Source organism: Pongo pygmaeus, chromosome 9 (assembly GCF_028885625.2).
Source record: "Pongo pygmaeus isolate AG05252 chromosome 9, NHGRI_mPonPyg2-v2.0_pri, whole genome shotgun sequence".
NCBI classification, from domain to species: domain Eukaryota; kingdom Metazoa; phylum Chordata; class Mammalia; order Primates; family Hominidae; genus Pongo; species Pongo pygmaeus.
Window position 1 is genome coordinate 130534512 of NC_072382.2, and position 17977 is coordinate 130552488.

The 17977-nt window shown below is 44.7% G+C and overlaps 1 protein-coding gene and 1 long non-coding RNA gene across 6 annotated transcripts in view; one reads left to right on the top strand and one right to left on the bottom strand.

The window, feature by feature from the left end:
* The window catches only part of FLI1 (Fli-1 proto-oncogene, ETS transcription factor), a 121995-nt gene that overhangs the window by 18000 nt on the left and 86018 nt on the right, over nt 1–17977 (top strand). The window lies entirely within an intron of this gene.
* On the bottom strand, nt 9128–13236 carry LOC129007707 (uncharacterized). The gene is made up of 3 exons (XR_008492385.2): nt 12945–13236; nt 11399–11560; nt 9128–10794 (listed from the first exon to the last, which is right to left on the bottom strand). It is a non-coding gene; the product is annotated as an uncharacterized LOC129007707 (long non-coding RNA).

Consider the following 17977-nt stretch of genomic DNA (forward strand, 5'->3'; position numbering starts at 1 on the left):
AAGCAGTCAGTTGCGTGGTCAGTCTCATCCAAGATGGAACAGGTGGACTGGCATTTTCCATATGCTAACACTACTTTTAACTCCCTTCTGATTGGAAGGAGTTCGTTGTCTGCTATTAGAGCAAGCCTCATTCTCCACCTCCTTTAAAAACTTTGATGGCGAAGTTGTCTGGGTGCACCTGTGCATAGCTCCCCTGAGAGAGTTTTATATATCGGTCCCTCTAAAGTGCTAATGTGGGCACCAGCTTGGGTGGTCCGAGTTCTGTACCTGGTTTTGCCTTAGGCTGGCTTGGTGACATTGGGCAAGTTACTCTCCCTTTCTCAGGGGGTCCATTTACCCAAAAGGATTAAGGCTTCTTAATGATCCTCTTCTTCCATGGATTTGGTAAAAATCTGGAGTAGTGAGTTGCTTTGAGTTTCTTCAAGAAAAGCGTGAATTAATTACTACACTTTGACTAACTCCTGGGTGGCTCATTAGATGGCTTTCTTGTTGCCAATGTAACAAGACTGCTGTAAACCATGCAGCATTTCAGATTCCGAGCCTTATTTGGACTTTTTACTAAAGAAAGAGCATTCGCCCTGTCTCTTTATTTGTCAGGCAAAGTTCAGTCAGCCAATATTCAGTTAGCCAAAGTTACCAAATGTGACTTCATGCCCACGCGATGTAAATATAATGTGTGAATGCTGTGTGCTGTAAGGTGCTTCTTGCCTAAGAAAGGTGAGACAAAACCTTAGGAAGGCTGGCAGTAAACCTCTGGAGTATTTTGCCAGATTACTGTGACAACGGCAGAATGATTTTGTGAAAGCTACATGCAGTCTGAAGTTTGAAAATCTAGGTTCAGACCCACTTATTAATTGTGTGGTCTTGGGTCAGATAATAACTTCTCTAATCTCCTTTCCTACCTGTAAAATAATAGTAGTACTGGTAGTAATAATACGTAACATTAATTTTTCTACCAACCTTACTAATAATAAGAATCAAAAGTAGTATGGAAGTAAAAGCACTTTGTAATTGTAAAGTGCTGTGCAAATGCTAGTTGTTATTATCTTAGTTATTATTCTCATTCAAGTCGATGCATGAATATAACAGATAATAAACGTAACTTAAATCTGTTGGGTTGCTTTTTTCTGGCCTTAGTGATTTCAAAGACTTGCTTGCATGTGGTTAAATTCATCAGTTAGTGACTTATTCATATCTCTTTGCCCATGTAGACACCATCCCCTACAAATGCACAAGTACAGATCAAACATCCCATATTCCTCCTTTGCCTCCCACGTATCCGGCCATTGTTCTACTTGTGAAACTCCCATCCCAATCAATGGGGGGTTTACGTAAAAACCGATGGCAGGATATGAGTGTGGCTTCAGGAATTCCAGGCTTATGCTGCTGATAAAGAGAGTTGTGTCAAACAGAAAACACCAGAGAATAAAATTCTCCTGTCCAACCTATGCTACAGCACTCCCTTGTGAATAGTTTTAAAACATCCGTCTGGCTGACCAAATACCTATGGCTGCCTCCACCCATACATCTACGCCACCTCTTCTATTATCTTCCCCACGTCCTTGTGGTAATACAGTACAGAACCAGGCTAGAAGTAGGTTAATTCAGAGGGAGATACCAGTAGAACTGAACTCCCCTGATTAAGGGATGTGAATTTAATTGGGTCGTGACAGTCTGTATTAAGTGTAAATGCTACTAATAGGTTTAACTGACTTTGGTGTGAGTGAAGGGACAACAGAACAAAAGAAGTAATTTGCCTTGAAGATGATCCTCTTTTAGTGTTGAAGTCACAAGTGATGGAGGCCCTTCTTTCACTTAACGAGGCCAAGAAAGCTGGGTTGGTCTTTATTCTCATCATGCATCATCAATATTTTAGGAAAGCTCGTATTGCTGTCTTTCACAGTACACTGCACAACCAAGTATGATTATGTGACCAGAAGTGAAGGGAAGGAGAACATTTGCCCATATTATACCCACACTGAAGTAGCTCAAAAATGAAGAGATGAAGAAAGGAAAATGGGGTTGACCATTTCCATTTAAGTGCTCATTCAGACATTTAGTATTAAAATGATGAACTTCTTTTACAATCTTTTTATTGAATGCGTTGAACCAGGTATTAGGGTTTTATTCTTGGCCAACAGAATTGGGATTTCAAAGTTCATGAGGCCGAACACTGAATGCTCAGACACTAGTCTGTAGTTCCTAGGGACCACAATCCAGCTAAGATCAGCCCTACTGCTTTTTCTCCATGACAGCAAATCACCACCAAGACCAAGATGCTGTATTGAAAGAGCATGCTGTGTTTTTCCACACTAACACCACAGAGTGAAGGTAAAGAGATTAGAGAGCATCTCAAATTTACATTTCAAATTATGAAGAACATCTGACACAATGAAAGCAAATGCAGCCTAGCAGAAAATTTATTTGTCTATCTTTATGATGTTGGATTGTATAAAGGGTTTGGACAAACTCATTGTCCTACCACCTTAACCATGTAAAAAAATATAATCTCTTCAGCTACTAAGTTTCTGATTTTGCATTTGATTTGGGAGCAATAGTATTTTATTGGGCAATACAAGGCTCCAAAATCTCTCTTTTGAAGATATTCATGTGTAGGAAACTCTGTAACAGATATAGCTCTTGCACAATTTTTAGGAGAAGAGATTTGGGAAACTTTATCAGTTTTTCTCAACCTTTTTAACTCTATCTTAAAGTCCAAGGAAAGTGAAAGATTAAGAAAAATTTCTTTATCAGGGCTGTCCAACAGAACTTTCTGCAAACATGGAAATGTCCTGCACTGTTCACTATGGTAGCCACTGTACTCTCTATTTGAGTGGCTATTGAATATTTGAAATATGGCTAGAGGAAGGAAATGTAAAATTGTGTTCTTTTTTCATTAAGTCAATTAAATTTAATTAGTTGATTAATCTAATTAATTAAATATGGTTAGAAGCTACCATAGTGGGCAGTGCAAGTCTGTATCATTCAAGTTGAAAACATCATCTTGAAATCTGAATTCAGTCAGAGGGGCATATTTACATGGATTATTTTGATCTGAGTCAGCAATGTGTTGTCCACATGGAGACTAACACTTCCATTTATTCTTATGACTAACATTAAAGCAAAATAAAATGAAAAGTGAATGTTCAGCATTATCATGTTGGCCTGGGGCTGGAGCTAAGTTTTCTATCCCATCTCCTGGCTTCATCATCAATTCTCTGCTGACCTTTAAGAATGTAATACTTTATTTCCCTTTTATCAAATGAGGGCATTTGGAATTTATCAAAAGGATATTCACGAATCATGATTGAATGTTTATTGGGCTTATCAAAGAAAGTTATGGGCTTTGCCCTATACCTTTTCATTGAAAAATAATCTTGGCCAAAAAGAATCCCTATTATACATAATGGCGATTTCAATTTCTCCATTTGCAAAATACTGGCATTGTACTTGCTTATTTTTAAGGTCATTTTTAGCTCTAATGCTTTATGCCACCACGAAAATATGATTTCCTATTACGTAGTGCTCCATACTATTAACAGATGGTTTGCTTTTCTAGTTCCCAGATCCCTATAACCATTTGTAATATTTCTTCTTAAGTATAAATGTGAACAAAGCAACTTTAATTTAGCAAATAACCAGCTAAAGTGGTAGTCTTTGTCTTTTTTTAAAAAAATTTTATTTTAAAACTTACTAGTTAGACTGGTAGTCTTTGAAACCCAATTTCTCTCCAATGAGTATTCCCTAGGTTTGTATTCAACACAGTTTGGTGGTTTGTCCTCTCCAAATCTCACGTTGAAGTATGATTTGCAGTGTTGGAGGTGGGGTCTGGGGGGAGGTGATTAGATCATGGGGACAGATCCCTGGTGAAGGAATTAGTGTCATCTCTGGGTGAGAAGTGAGTTCTGGCTCAGTTAGCTCGCCTGAGATCTGGTTGTTAAAAGAGTCTGGGACCTCCTCCTTCTCTCTCTAGCTCCTGCTCTTGCTATGCGACACGCTGGCTCCCCATTCACTTTCCACCACAATTGTATGCTTTCTGAGGCCTCATCAGAAGGAGATGCTGGCACCATGCTTTCTGTACAGCCTGCAGAACCATGAGCAACATGAGCCAAATAAACCTCTTTTCTTTATAAATTACCTAGCCTCAGATATTCTGTTATAGCTACACAAAATGGATTAAGCTAGTGCTGTTCTGTGGTACACTGTGTTAGTCTGTTTCCACATTGCTGGTAAAGATATACCCGAGATGGGGCAATTTATAAAAGAAAGAAAGAGGTTTATTGGACTTACAGTTCCACATGGCTAGGGAGGCCTCACAATCATGGCGGAAGGCAAGGAGGAGTAAGTCACACCTTACATGGATGGCAGCAGGCAAAAAGAGAGCTTGTTTAAAAACCATCAGATCTCATGAAACCCATTCACTGTCATGAGAACAGCACAGGAAAGACCCACCCCCATAATTCAATCATCTCCCACCAGGTCCCTCCCGCAACACGTGGGAGTTATGGGAGCTACAAGATGAGATTTGGGTGGGGACACAGAGCCAAAACATATCATACACTTTCCAAAGATCTATATCCTTGATATCCCTGAGACATGAAGCAATTTCTCTCTACCCTTCATACTTCTCACCCATGGATAATAGAAATATATGGCATGCTACACCTCCTGTGGTTTTAGAATTACTGTGAGGAATAAATACCCCAGTCTTTCTCATGGGGAGATCTGACCTCATTACTGAGGTCTCGCTAATGAGCAGACCTATAGCAGCTTTTTCTTTGGAAGTCTTCAGGTACACATCATTGCGAAGGTCCATCCTGTGTCCGTCACTGAATGGCATAAATTTGTGAAGTGAACTGTTTAAAACAAAGATGGGCAGACTCCTCTCAGAAAATGAGGCCATGTTCCTAGAGGTCCAACTCTATGTAATGGTCTTAGGGGTGATGAAGCACTGTAGTCCTGCTTCTCACTCATACCTGCCCTCCAGAAAGGATAAAATTGTAAATGTCCAATTAGAGTCTTTATTAGTCTCTTCCTAACTATGCAGAATTTATCAATAGTTTGACAGTTCTGCAGCTCATGCCTTTTCAGAAAAATCCCTCTTCAGTTTAAAACATTCCACCATTGTTTTTTGTTGTTGTTTTTTCAGATTGCATTGGGAAGAAGGTAAGGAGTATGTATAGAATACAATTCTGTGAACAAAGTGAGTGAGTTACTTGCTCCTTGAGGGCAGAAACTCTGGCCATTTGCCCTCAAGTCCTCAGTGCCTGACACGTATCCATGTATTAATTGAGCAGCTTCTATGTGCCAGTTGCTGGAGTACAGCAGTAAAGCAGACAGGTATGGTTCCTCCTTGGACAGAGGTAATAGTCAAGGCAAAAAAAAACAGGTATTGAGCTTGTTGTTATAAGTGCAAAGGGTTCTACGAAAGGGGAAGTATGGGGTGCCTTGGGAGGGCATAACATGGGGACCTAACCTAGTCTCAGAGGTCAAAGGCTTCCTTAAGGAAGTGACATTTAGGCCGAACCCTGAAAGATAAGCCTCGGAGTCAGTATGAAAGAGAACAGGCCTTTCAATAAGTCTTTGCTGGATGAGTGAATGGGAAATGGCCACCCGGGGCATTGCTAAATTAAGTACCTTGAGCTTAGTCATCCTAACCATAGTCCCCCCAGGCATTATCTGTGTGGCCATAAGCCATTTTCTTAGCCACTCTCTTCTTCAGTAAAGGCAAGTAGAGTGTAATGAAGAATATTGTGAGAGGACAATTACCTTAGAAGGCATTATCAGACTAATGTTTTACTGAGTGCATAGAGTACATATGTATAGGTTAATATGCCTTTACTATGCAATGCATCCAGAAATTTCAAAGTCAAGAAGATTCTAGGAGGCTGAATTCCACCTTTAGAAATCTCAGCCTATGAAAGCTCTGGGTTTCAACTTGATATAACTCTTCACTGGCCAGGAAAAAAAAAAAAAATAAAGGCAACTCTTTGGCAAATAGAGCTCTGGAAGATGCGCTGGCTGGCGCTGACATAAACTGCTGTCCTGATCTCCATCAAAGACGTGGGCCTTCTCATGCTGCAGTTTCCTCAACTGCAGAACAGGGAGATTCTTCCAATGATAATTTTACCTCGAAGTGATGTTGTAATAAAGATGGCGGTAAAAGCATTTTGCAAGATCAAAAAAAGAAACACCTACTAAACAGGCATGCTATCTATATCTGGTGTTTGTTAGAATTTCTGAGGAAACCCTCTGATCTAAGATTCTAGAGAGTCTACAGAGTTTGATAACTGGGATTGGCTTTTAAGATCTTTTCTGGAATGGCTGTTCCCTATACCTCATTATTACTTTAAACAACTTTGGCAGGAGATATCAGTAATGCCAATAACAATAATGACGATGATGATGATGATGATGATGGTTACTGAGTAGTTACTGATCAGCCCAGCACTGTGCTAAACACTTGAAGGATTTTTTTTTTTTTTTTTTTTTTTTTTTTGTGTGTGTGTGTGTGTGTGACAGAGTCTCGCTCTGTTGCCAGGCTGGAGTGCAGTGGTGTAATCTCAGCTCACAGCAACCTCCGCCTCCCAGGTTCAAGCAATTCTCCTGCCTCAGCCTTCCATGTAGCTGGGACTACAGGCACGCACCACCACGCCCAGCTAATTTTTGTATTTTTAGTAGAGACGGGGTTTCACCATGTTGGCCAGAATGGTCTCGATCTCTTGACCTCGTCATCCGCCAGCCTCAGCCTCCCAAAGTGCTGGGATGACAGGGGTGAGCTACCGCACCCGGCCCTTGAAGGCATTTTAGCACTTGACTTCCACCACAGCCCCAAGGAATCCATCTATCATGACTCGCACGCACCCAGTGAGAAGAACCAAGACATATGAAACTCAAGTGACTTGCCAAAAGTTGTGCAGCTAGCAGGTTCTGTCTGATACCAAAGACTTTACTCACTGCATATGTGAAATATTTTGAGATTTTCAGAATAAGAGCTCAGGGTTGCTAAGTGATTAAACATATACAATTAATTATTCCTGCCCTGGAAGACAAGAGTGTTACCATTAGCAGAAGTTTATTTTTGCAATTCCTCTGGCCTTCTGGTGTTCCCACATGCCTCCAACCCTTTTCCTAACTGTATTGCTTGCCTGTTGTTTAAAGAAAACAAAAATTTATTTTCAAACTTGTCCAAATAGAAATGAATTGCATTAAAAATAGTGAAAGCCACAGTGAAGGACTGAAAAGTTGAGGAGTCAATGACATTTGCAGAGCCCCTGCTGTGCAAGTTCTATGGGACTACCAGGACCGAGGCTATGTTTTATTAATAAGATCTCAATGTGTAAGGGTCATTTTATTATCTCCGTATCCCCCGTCCCACCTCGTTTAGTTGGATGATCTAGAGAGAAAACAGCATTTCTACCTTCTTGCAATGGAAACAATAGACTTTGCTTGTGCCACTTTTATTTTCCCACTGGGGAATCTGAGAGATGACCTGATTGAATTCCACCCATAAAGGTCATGCTTTGAATTCAAGGCAGAGGAAAAAAAATGAAGAAAACATTTTGCATGATACCCCACGAGTCCTGAGCATGCTGGGGCCTCTCCTGGTTGCATTGTGGTCTGCTGATAAGGATAACATTGATGACAAGCGGAACATTTCCAGGACAAAGGAAATTCCCTGTTGTGTTGTTTAAAGGAAGCCACCATCCACTAAGGAGAGAAAGGTTTGTGATGTAGGCACAGATTTCCTTGCAGGAGAGGCAGGGAGAGCTGCCAAGCTGCTTGTGAGTATGCCTGTCCCTAATTTCATCTGGGGAAGCATTTGCGTGGTTAGAAGTCAATAAGGGGTCATGGCAGTTTATGGCATTGGTAGGGTTAGGAGCCAGACTGTTAGAAATGGAGGCACATTGGCTGGGGGAGTAAAGAGGCTGATTCATACAATGCAGCCCATTTAGGAATCATAGCAAAAGCACCAGGAGATTTAGAGAAGTTGATCTGGTTTTGAGTTTAAATTCTGGACCTCCTTCTCTCCCCACCCCCTCCAAGCCAAAATGTCAGAAAAGGGCCTGGTTTCCCTTTATGGAGTGCAAAATAAACAGATCCTCAGCAGCAGGAGAGGGGCCTAGTTCCCCAGCCCATAATGCCAGAGCTGGGGGTGGGGGTGCTGTGGGGAAAAGCAGTTATTCTTCTGTCTGGTTAGTATTTGGCATTGACTTTCATTTTCTCCAACCTCTGTTTTCTAGAAGCCTGCCTGTACGGGAAGTACAGGAATAAAGAGAAGCTGATCGTGGGGGTTTTCTTGCCAGACTTCAAAGGAGGTGGATTTTGGATTTTTGATAGTTTGGAGAGTTAGTTCCAAAAGTAAAAGCTGCTTTGGGGACTTGAACCTAGACACTGGGATCTTAGCCATGCGCCCATCAGAGCCGCTGCTCTGCTCCTGATGGAATGGAGTGCTCTGGGCTTCCCACTCTCCTCTCCCAGTCCAGGAGGGCTGGAGCTCTGGGCATCTCAGGGTCAGCTGCGGTGAGCCTGGCCACAGGGCTCTGAATTCCTTCTGGGCTTTGCTTGGTTTGAGTGGGTGTGACCGCGAGTTTACTCTGGAGAAAACTGAGACAAAGAGTCTAAATTGGGCAGGATCTTGAATCTAATGACTTGTTTACAGACCCTGTACTTTTTCCAGTGCAGGAAGGAGGAAGAAGGCAGGGCACGCTCGTCACTGTGGGCATGGGCACATCGCTGTTTTCATCCTAAGTAGGTAGGACAGCTTCAGAAAGCAGCAGGGCATCTGCCTGGCAGCCAGCAGGCAAAGTGGCATGCTGTGTAATTTTCCAAGGTAGGGAGGAAGCAGTGGCGGCTTCTGCTTAGTCCTACCGGCTTGGCTTCCGGGGCACACGCTGCTCTGGGGAGAGTGCCTGACCCTGCCACATGAAAGGTCTTGCTTCCTCCCACTTCAGCTTCGAGCGATGGGGAGATTACCCTCCTCACGCCTGCTCCAAGTGCATCACAACCCAGAGCACCCAGCCAAGAATGCACACCTGTGACGGGGCTAAGGAGGCCTCACTGGACCTGTGTAAGGAGAGAGGAGATTCCCGGGAGGACCTCACTGATAGAAAAGCACACGCATGATGGTTTTGCTATTGTGTGACATTTATTTCATAATTGCTACCTGTAAGAAATTCCTTGAAAACGAAATAGTATATGGCAAGATTTAAGGACTTGCTCTTCCAGATTCTGGAGGTCCTTCTGGAGCCCAGGGATGCTGTTCCTAAGGCATGTACATGCTGACGGTCTACCCGCAAGGGCAGTTTGGGACTGCAGGGCAGGCAGGAAGTGTCTTTCTTTGTGTGCATGACAGGCGGTTTATAAACATCTCCTTTACTTCCCTTGCCAACCCACGAGTATATATTGCAATTACCACATTCTGAGGAGGAAACTGAGGCTCAGAGAAGTTAAATCATTCACTCAAGGCCACACATCTGCTGAATGTGTCATGCTACATCCACTTTGCACCTAGTTTGAACAGGTTTACAAAGCAAGAGAGTAACTCCTGCATGCCTGGGTGCCTGAAATGGAAAAGGGGTGGCTCTAAGATGTGGTCTACTACCTCTCCTGGACTGTTGCAGTTGGGTGTGGCTGATTTGAAATTGTGCTTCAAAAGAATGAGTTCTAGTCCCTGAATAGAGGAGCTCACACCACAATGCACTGTAGATCTTTGTGATCCAGAATTCCTCCAGATGTTCCCATAAGGATCTCTAAGGTGTTGCTGGGGATGGTACATGTATAGGGAGTGTTCCCTGGGAGCCTCTGAGCCCTCCTGGCAGAGAAGCCTCATAGATAATGGCATCCCCAGAAAACTCTACACTTGGAATGGGACCCAAATTAAATATAGCACCAGCAACACTAACTGAGCCACTACCTGGAATATGCCAAGATACAGCAACTAACACTTTATGTTTGTCATTTGCAAACCCTATCATGTCCGTTACTCCATTCAAATGCTGAGAAGTAAGCAGGGCAGCTATTATGATTCAAAAAAGAGGCCACATCTTTGTGGATTTGGGTTCTAATCCCAGCTCCTGCCATCATTAGATGTGTGTGGTCTGAGCAAATCCTTCCACTTCTCCTAACCTTAGTTTCCTCATCTGCAACATGAGAAACTTGCTTTCCAAAGTGCCTCAAGCTATAGGAGTGGGGATACGGGAATGAGTCTCCCCAACATTCAGAGGCTCCCCCAAAGCTGGCAGCCCAAGGCACACCACTGAGTGCCACTGCCTTCCCCTCCCCTCTGCTGGCCGGATACTGACCAATGGAGAAACCAGGACTGGGGTGGGAAGGAGTAGGTGGTAAGATTCTTTTTCACTTGTTTCCTGCACCTGGAGACAACAGCAAGACCATTATTTGGATGAGTTATTGTTTAGAGTTTTGTTTGTTTTGGTTTGGGTTTTTTTAACTTTATGAAAAGAAACGCCTATTTTTCAAATTTCAATTGTTCTTTTCTACTGCCTGTCCAAGCTCACTACTTTTCAAGTGGCCAATCCTTGGGTAAATCTTAGTGAATAGCAGTCGACTGTTATTTATCTGTGCCCCATGCTGGAGGTGCAGACTCGGTGAGACCAGCAGAGCAGCTGAGGTTAGACTCAGTGGAAAATCCAGAAGTGCAGATGTGGATCCAAATTGGGCTGAAAAAATCTCATGAGATCAGGCTTTCTTGGACTTCCTGCTTTTAGCCTAAGCACTATGTTCAACATAAACGAACTTTCGGTATTTTGAAACTTCCGTTTCTGATCTCAGAACCTGGAAGTAAAGAGCTGTTGTGAACATTTCCACAAATTTTTTCATGGTTATTCTGGAGGCAGAGTTGAACCCTGTAATTACGGAGCTTTGGGACTCGCTACACCCACAGTGGCCTGCCTGGATTGCAGTATGGGAGAGGGGAAGGCATTTTGGTGAAGAGTCCAGGCTTTGGAGACAGGCAGGACCCTGTTCAAATTCTAGCTCTGCCATTTCCGGCCATGTGACTGGACCTGTCAGAGTCTCAGTTTCCTCATCAGTTAGATAAAAAACAAAACAAACAAACAAACAAACAAACAAAAAAACAGTTCGTAACGTTGTGAGGACAAAATGGTCTGCGTGTGTGTGTACTCTTTCTCCCCTTTCCCCGTATGTGTGTGTGTGTGTGTAAAATCTGTAATATTTATTTACTTATAGCTTGAATAAGTTCCCCTGGGAGTCTCAGGCTGCCTGCCTCTGATAGATGTGACATTGTGAAGTTGCTGAAATCCACCTAATTAGCTGTCAAACAGTGCATTACACAAAGACAGCGAGGGCTCTGCATTCAGTCTAAGCTCTATAGGACTGGCACGATCTCTGGTGGACTTGAAGGACAACGGAGACTTACAGCAAATTTTGGGAGCTGAATTACATTCATCCCGTCTGCTCATGTTTCTGGAGCCTCACTTGCTTTCCTGGGACAAGCAAGGGCAAGGCGCTGGGCAGGTCAGTGCTGTGAGAAAGCAAGGTGCTCCAGTGGCATGGGGTCACCGACTGAAATGGACAAGAGCTATGCAGGGCAAGGAAAAAGGGAGGAGAGGGAGTCAGTGCCAGGGGAGACAAGGGACATGGAAATCCCACCCAAGACTGCTGAGAAACAGCACTAAGTTAGTAAGCCCATCCTGCAGGTGCTACTACTTCTTCTCTGTTTCTTGGCTTACTTTTTTTAAAAAACTCATTACATGCATCAAGTTTTTTAAAATAATGATTTCAAAAGTGTCACTTCATCCTTGTATAAAATTTAAAACATATAGAAAATTTCAAAATAAGAATGTAAAAGCACCCATAGTCTCACAATACAGAAAGCAGCCGATTCATATTTTGGTGCCCTTCCTTCCGGTCTTTATAATGCAAATATATAGACATATATGTATTATTTTATCTAGCCAGAATCATATTGCTTTGTAACCTCCTTTTATTCTCTTTATATTAAATTACGGCCATGTTCCTGTATCATTAAATATTACACTATATCACTACTTCTGATGGAAATACAGCAAACCACTAAACACAGAAGTCAAGTCCTGGGCTCTGGAATAGTATATATTATTTTAGTTATGCCCAGCTTCTGGACCTGGGATGGCATTTTGTAACAGAGGCAGCCTTATCTCTTTTGTATTTTCATAAAATCTTCAGTATAGGCTCTAAAAAGGAGCCCACGTGAAATGCTGAAAAGACGATGTTTAAAAAGTCACAAAGTCCCCCTAGAGTCATACAACCAGAAACACTGGGGGGTGGGGAGGCCAAGCCGGGCCTTTGCTCACCTCCTTGTGCCTCTTAATGCAGCCCAGATGGAAGCCCGTCCAAGAGCGCATTGCAGGCAAGCCCAGAGCCTGATCTGATAGCACAAAGACACCCACAACTCTGAATTTCCTGCTACCAGGAGGCCTCTTTTTGCATAGGCTGTTTGATTTACACATATGTGGAAAGCAGCCACTAATAATAGAAGGGTTGCCTCTTTTCTTCCGTTGTCAGACTCCGCGGGCCCTGCTCAGCGACTCCCGCGTCTCCAAGCAGCTGCCTGCCACTCTTTCTGCCCCTCACAGCAACAGGGTCAGCCGGGCTCCTTGTAAGAAAGAGGCCAGGCCCTCTGCGCCTTCTCTGTGTGTGGCGGAGGTGGGGAAGGTGCTTTCTGAGGGCTCTTTGTCTGGCGAGCAAGCTGGACCTCTGTGCAACAGAAGCCGCCTCTGGCCACCCCCGGCCCTTCCCCCTCCACCAAGTCAAGTTCTGCACAGCCAGTGTTTTCTCCTCCAGCCCCAGCTAACCTGAGCTCACTCAACTAACCCAGAGAAGCTTCTGGAGAATCTGTCCTTGCCAACTAGGGGCTGGCAAGTTTGTGAGAGAGAATTAATTCTCTGTGAGCCCCTTAAGACTAGTAACTATGTGCAGCTCACCCCTGTAGGATGCACCACAGAGAGCAGGAATGGTCAAGCCCTTCAGGGATGCCTTCTTCTGCTGCCTTGATTCACGTGGTGCCATCCACTCAATCATTCATTCATTCCGCCAGCCTGTACTTGGCACCTCCTATTCTCGGCATGGTGTAGAATATAGGGATGGAATGGAGGCGAAGACAGACGAGGTCCCTGCTGTCATAGAAGAAACAAATAATAAAAAGAGAAGAAACTAGAATTGAAGAGTCTGTGGTGGGGATTGCAAGGGAGATGCCTGTCAAGTTATAAAAGAGCCCTAATACTTTTTTGCTTTATGTTTGAAATTGTGACCCTGTCCTTAGCCTATTCCCAACCAGCCTCAAGCATGGTTCAGTCTCACAGTCCAGCTGCTGAGCTGTAGAGAGACCATCTCTTTATACAAGATCAATTATGGGCGCAAGAGCATGCCTGGCTCAAGCACACAGACCCACAGACCCTTGTGGTCAGGGAGTTCCTACATGAACCCAAACCTTTGGGGGCTGGGATGTTTACTCTTGGCACGCTGGGATTTCCTGTTTCTAAGAAAATGGGCCTAGATGCTCAGCTACATTAACCAAACAACATGTTGACACAAATGAATCTGAAGCTTGCCAGCTCCAGGATCTCTAGAAGGTCAGGTTTGGGAATGAAGGCATTTGGGTGACTTTCCAAACTCTGAATCCCAAGCTCAATGACTCAGTCCAGGTATTAATTTGAGGGATCTGCTTCCCTCCTCTTCCTGCCTAAGAAGGCCCCACTAAGTGGCTAGAGTCAGAGGCTCCCTGGTCATCCTGAGTAGTGGGAATGTTTCTCCTCTCTGTCTGCAGCTGGTCAGAGATGGAGGCAGCCCAGGTAGTATGGTAGGATGCTCCAAAAGACCCACCCCGCAGAAGCCTCCATCACGTTTCCGTCTGCCTGAAATCCTCGACATGAGTTCACTCCTTTGAACGTCCAGGAGGTTCACGTAAAAATGTAAAAGTTACCCCTGACATGACTTAACCATATGACATTTGACACATGACTATATGACATTTACTATATGGGCTGAGCCTAGCAAGGTCCTGGGAATATGGAAAACCTGAAACATTTTGACAGGGTATGGAGGAGAGGAGGGGGAGAAACCAGAGGAAAAGCTGACAAGGTCAAGGGATGCTTCTCAGAGAAGGGTGAAGGGCAGGAGGGGGATGTTCAGGCGAGGAGCAGAGCAGCCTGGAGATGCCAGTTTGGTGATGATGGACACCTTGGCTGCTTAGCCAGAGATGGCCCTCACAATGCCATTCCTGCTGTGCCCACCGCCCACAGTGCCAGCAAACACTGCAGGATTTGCTTGCTCAGACTTCAGGCAATGCAGCTTTGTCGGCTGGGGAGGATCTTACCATTTTTAACCTGTGTTTGAACCAAGAGATTTGCGTGACCTCCACAGGAAAGTTCAACTATCTTCCAAAAACGTATAAATTATCAAAGATGTATTCTATAACAAAAATGACAGTCCTTGAGATGTGGTGGATTAATATCGCTAGATCAGGAGCTACTCAGATGAGGTAAAGTCCCTTTGGGAAAGCGCAGAGCCTGGGGAATGAAGGATGGAGGCCAGTGTGCAGAAAGGCCATGCGGAAACACCTCGTGCAGTCATTCTCCTATCGAGCGCTGGGAACCGCGGGGTGGGGGAGAATCCAAACAATCGGGAGGAAAAATATCCCTGTCCTAGCTGTTCAGGCTGCTGTAATGGAGTCCCATAACTGGGTGGCTTATCAACAGTGAATGCTTATCTCTCAGGATTCTGGAGGCCAGGAGTCTGAGATCAGAGTGCCAGCATGATCGGGTTCTAGTGAGGGCTGTCTTCCTCACTGTGTATCTGCGTGGTAGAAAGAGGGCAAGCTAGCTCTCTCAGGTCCCTTTTATTAAGGGTACTAATCCCACTCTGAAGGCTCCACCTCCATGATCAAATCACCCCCTGAAGATCCCACCTCCTATACCATCACATTGTCCATTAGGATTTAATGTATGAGTCTGGGGAGGGACACAAACACTCACTCCATAACAACATGACAGCTGGCACCATGGCACGATTAAAGAGAAGAGAGGAGCAAGTGGGAGCTCAGGCAGTGTAGGTGGGATGGAAGCTCCCTGTGGGCTTGGACTCATGTAGGAGGGCTTCATGGAGGAGGTACACTGTGGTGCAGGAAGGCCCATCTCCATGGGTGTCTATGTCTCCAGGTGATGAGTCAATGTCTTTGCAAACATCAGAAACCCAAGAAGCATGGTGAGCAGGAACACTATGGGTAATCTTAGGAAATTTGTGCACAAGGACGGAGACATTCCAGAAAAAGAAATAAAAGAGATGCATTCCTATTGCCATATACGTGCTGAGCCCCATGAAGCAGTGACGCATGGGAAAGAAAGGGGAAGAAGGAGGATAAGTATAGGAAAACCCTGCTTGAGATTCCAAAAGTAGATCAATGGAACCCATTTGTTCTTTCATTGATGTAATCATCCTTTATTGAGTACCTACTATCCTGGGCAGTGTGCAAAATTGAGAATGCAATTATGCATAAGACATGGTCCCTGTCTTTGATGAATTTAAGATCCTTTGAAGGAAAGAGGTGTAAATGAACACTCACACTAAAAACAAGTGTTTTCATGGTGCTAGGTGCAAAACATCTCAAAAACCCAACCGCGGGAGCAACCAGCTCTACTGGAAAGACCCAACAGAGTCAGGAACAGATTTATAGAGGAGGAGGAACAATGGAGTTGATTTTTTCTTTTTTTTTGAGATGGAGTTTCGCTCTTGTTGCTCAGGCTGGAATGTAGTGGTGCCATCTCGGCTCACTGTAACCTCCGCCTCCCAGGTTCAAGCAATTCTCCTGCCTCAGCCTCCTGAGTAGCTGGGATTACAGGTGCCCGCCACCACGCCAGGCTAAGTTGTTTGTATTTTTAGTAGAGACGGGGTTTCACCATGTTGGGCAGGCTGGTCTTGAACTCCTTACCTCAGGTGATCCACCCGCCTTCGCCTCCCAAAGTGCTGGGATTACAGGCATGAGCCACCGTGCCCGGCCTGGAGTTGATTTTGAACATGACTCAGAATTTACCAGACAGGATATTCCAGGGAGAGGGACCAGCACGGAAAGGGTGTGAGCACGGGATGGTGTCAGGCCAGTGAGAGTGCCACTGATATGGGGCAGCAGGTGAGGAGGCAGGACACAGGTGAGGCCTGACCCCGGAAAGCCTATTGTGCCAGGCTATAGGGAATTTGGGTTTTCTGTTGTCAATGACGGGAAAATCAGTGCAGGTTTCCAGAAGAGGATGTGACAACTAACATTGTGTTCAATTGAGTTAAATAAGCACTTATAGAGTGCCTACCACATGCAGAACACTCGCTGAGTCGAGTATGGATGATACAAAGAAAAATCTATCCCAGGCCCTCCTGCTTACACTGCCTGAGCCTCATGGGACCCCAAATAAGTTTGGTAAGGAATGAGTGGGGAGAAAGGGTAAGGAGAAACAAGAGCACACATCGTCTTGATATAGGATCGAAATGGGTGCATGGTTCGAGGAGAGGCACAAAGGTTTATGGAGGTAGAGATTCCCAATGTCCCAGATTTGTTTCTGCACTCTCAGGTCAAAGCAGGCCTTATTTAGGAGGCCCAGTCATTCCTCATTTCCCTTCCTTGGTAATATCACTACGATTCTCTCTCCGCCCACCCGCCAAAGTGTTTGATGAAGCCTGCAGAGAATGATGGGGTTCAGTAAGAATGCCAGCAAAGACACAGCATAAAAGCCACCCAGAATGGGGCTGACAGCGTGGCCTCTTGATAGTCCCCCGTGCTCTGTCCAGGGGGAGGATGCTAGGCTGAGACTCTAGGTGTTCTCTTGGTTTAGATAAAAACTATAATTGACCACCACAAGTGCCAGTGGATGTGTGAGGGTGAGGGGAGAGCTGAAGATGAGTAGTTTGTTCTGATTTCAGTTTATTTTGGGCTCTTCTAACCTCAAGTCTGTGTTCAGCTAAAGATATATGGCTGCATAGGCAAAGGGACCCGTTAGGTGAGCCTGAAGGTAATTCTTGCATAATTCTCAGAAACTCAATCAGGGTCTTCCTGTATCTCCTGCTTCCTCCCCTTTCCCCTGCCTCCAACCTACACATGTTAGTGCATCCACATGCACACACATTCAAGCAGGACATAAGGCAGCTGGCCAGTCCGCTTCAGATCATAACCAAAAGTCTTGGCCCCTCACCACTCACCTGTCAGCCTCAGGCAGCCACGGACCCAGCATGGGAGGCACACTTCTTGAGAACTACCCTGATGCCCAAATGCCCACAAATGCCCACAAACCCTTAAATGTGTCTAGGAACCTTTCACCAACTGAAGCCTGACTGCAAGATAAAGCAAGGACCTTTGGAATGTAATAAATGATTTCTAAAAAGACATCTCATCATCCTTTCTTTCATTCTCTCTCTCTCTCTCTCTCTCTCTCTCTGTGTGTGTGTGTGTGTGTGTGTGTGTGAGTTGCCTCAGGGCTGGTGGTTTCAAAACTAGCAGCTGCAAACTTATGAAGGGAAAAAAAAACCCAAACCACAAAACCCCGTCTTGTGAAAACTGTGTGCCAGTCTAAAAGTGGCAGTCCGTGCAGGAGAAAAAGCCTGTTAACGTTCAGGGCAGAAGCAGGCAGTGTGAGATCACAGCTGGCTCTTGACAGTGAGGAGGAATTCGAATGTGTCCTAGGCATGGGGAGAGTAGGGGACAAGGACAAGGCAGAATAGAAGCAGGAGGGGACTGAGGAGTCCAAATCCTGGCTGGCCAGGGGAGGTCTCTCTGGAATGGCTCCCTGCTTCAGCTGAGCTCTCTGAAAAATTCAGCTTCCCAGATGCAAATCAGACCAGCTGCTACTATCACATCACTGAGTCTTCTTCCAGAACCCCCAAGGTCCGGTCTCCCCTCTCCATCCACTCAGAAGCTTCTGAAGCATGACTGGCAGACATAAATCTCCCCCAACCACTGGCTCAGCCCCCCTGCCCT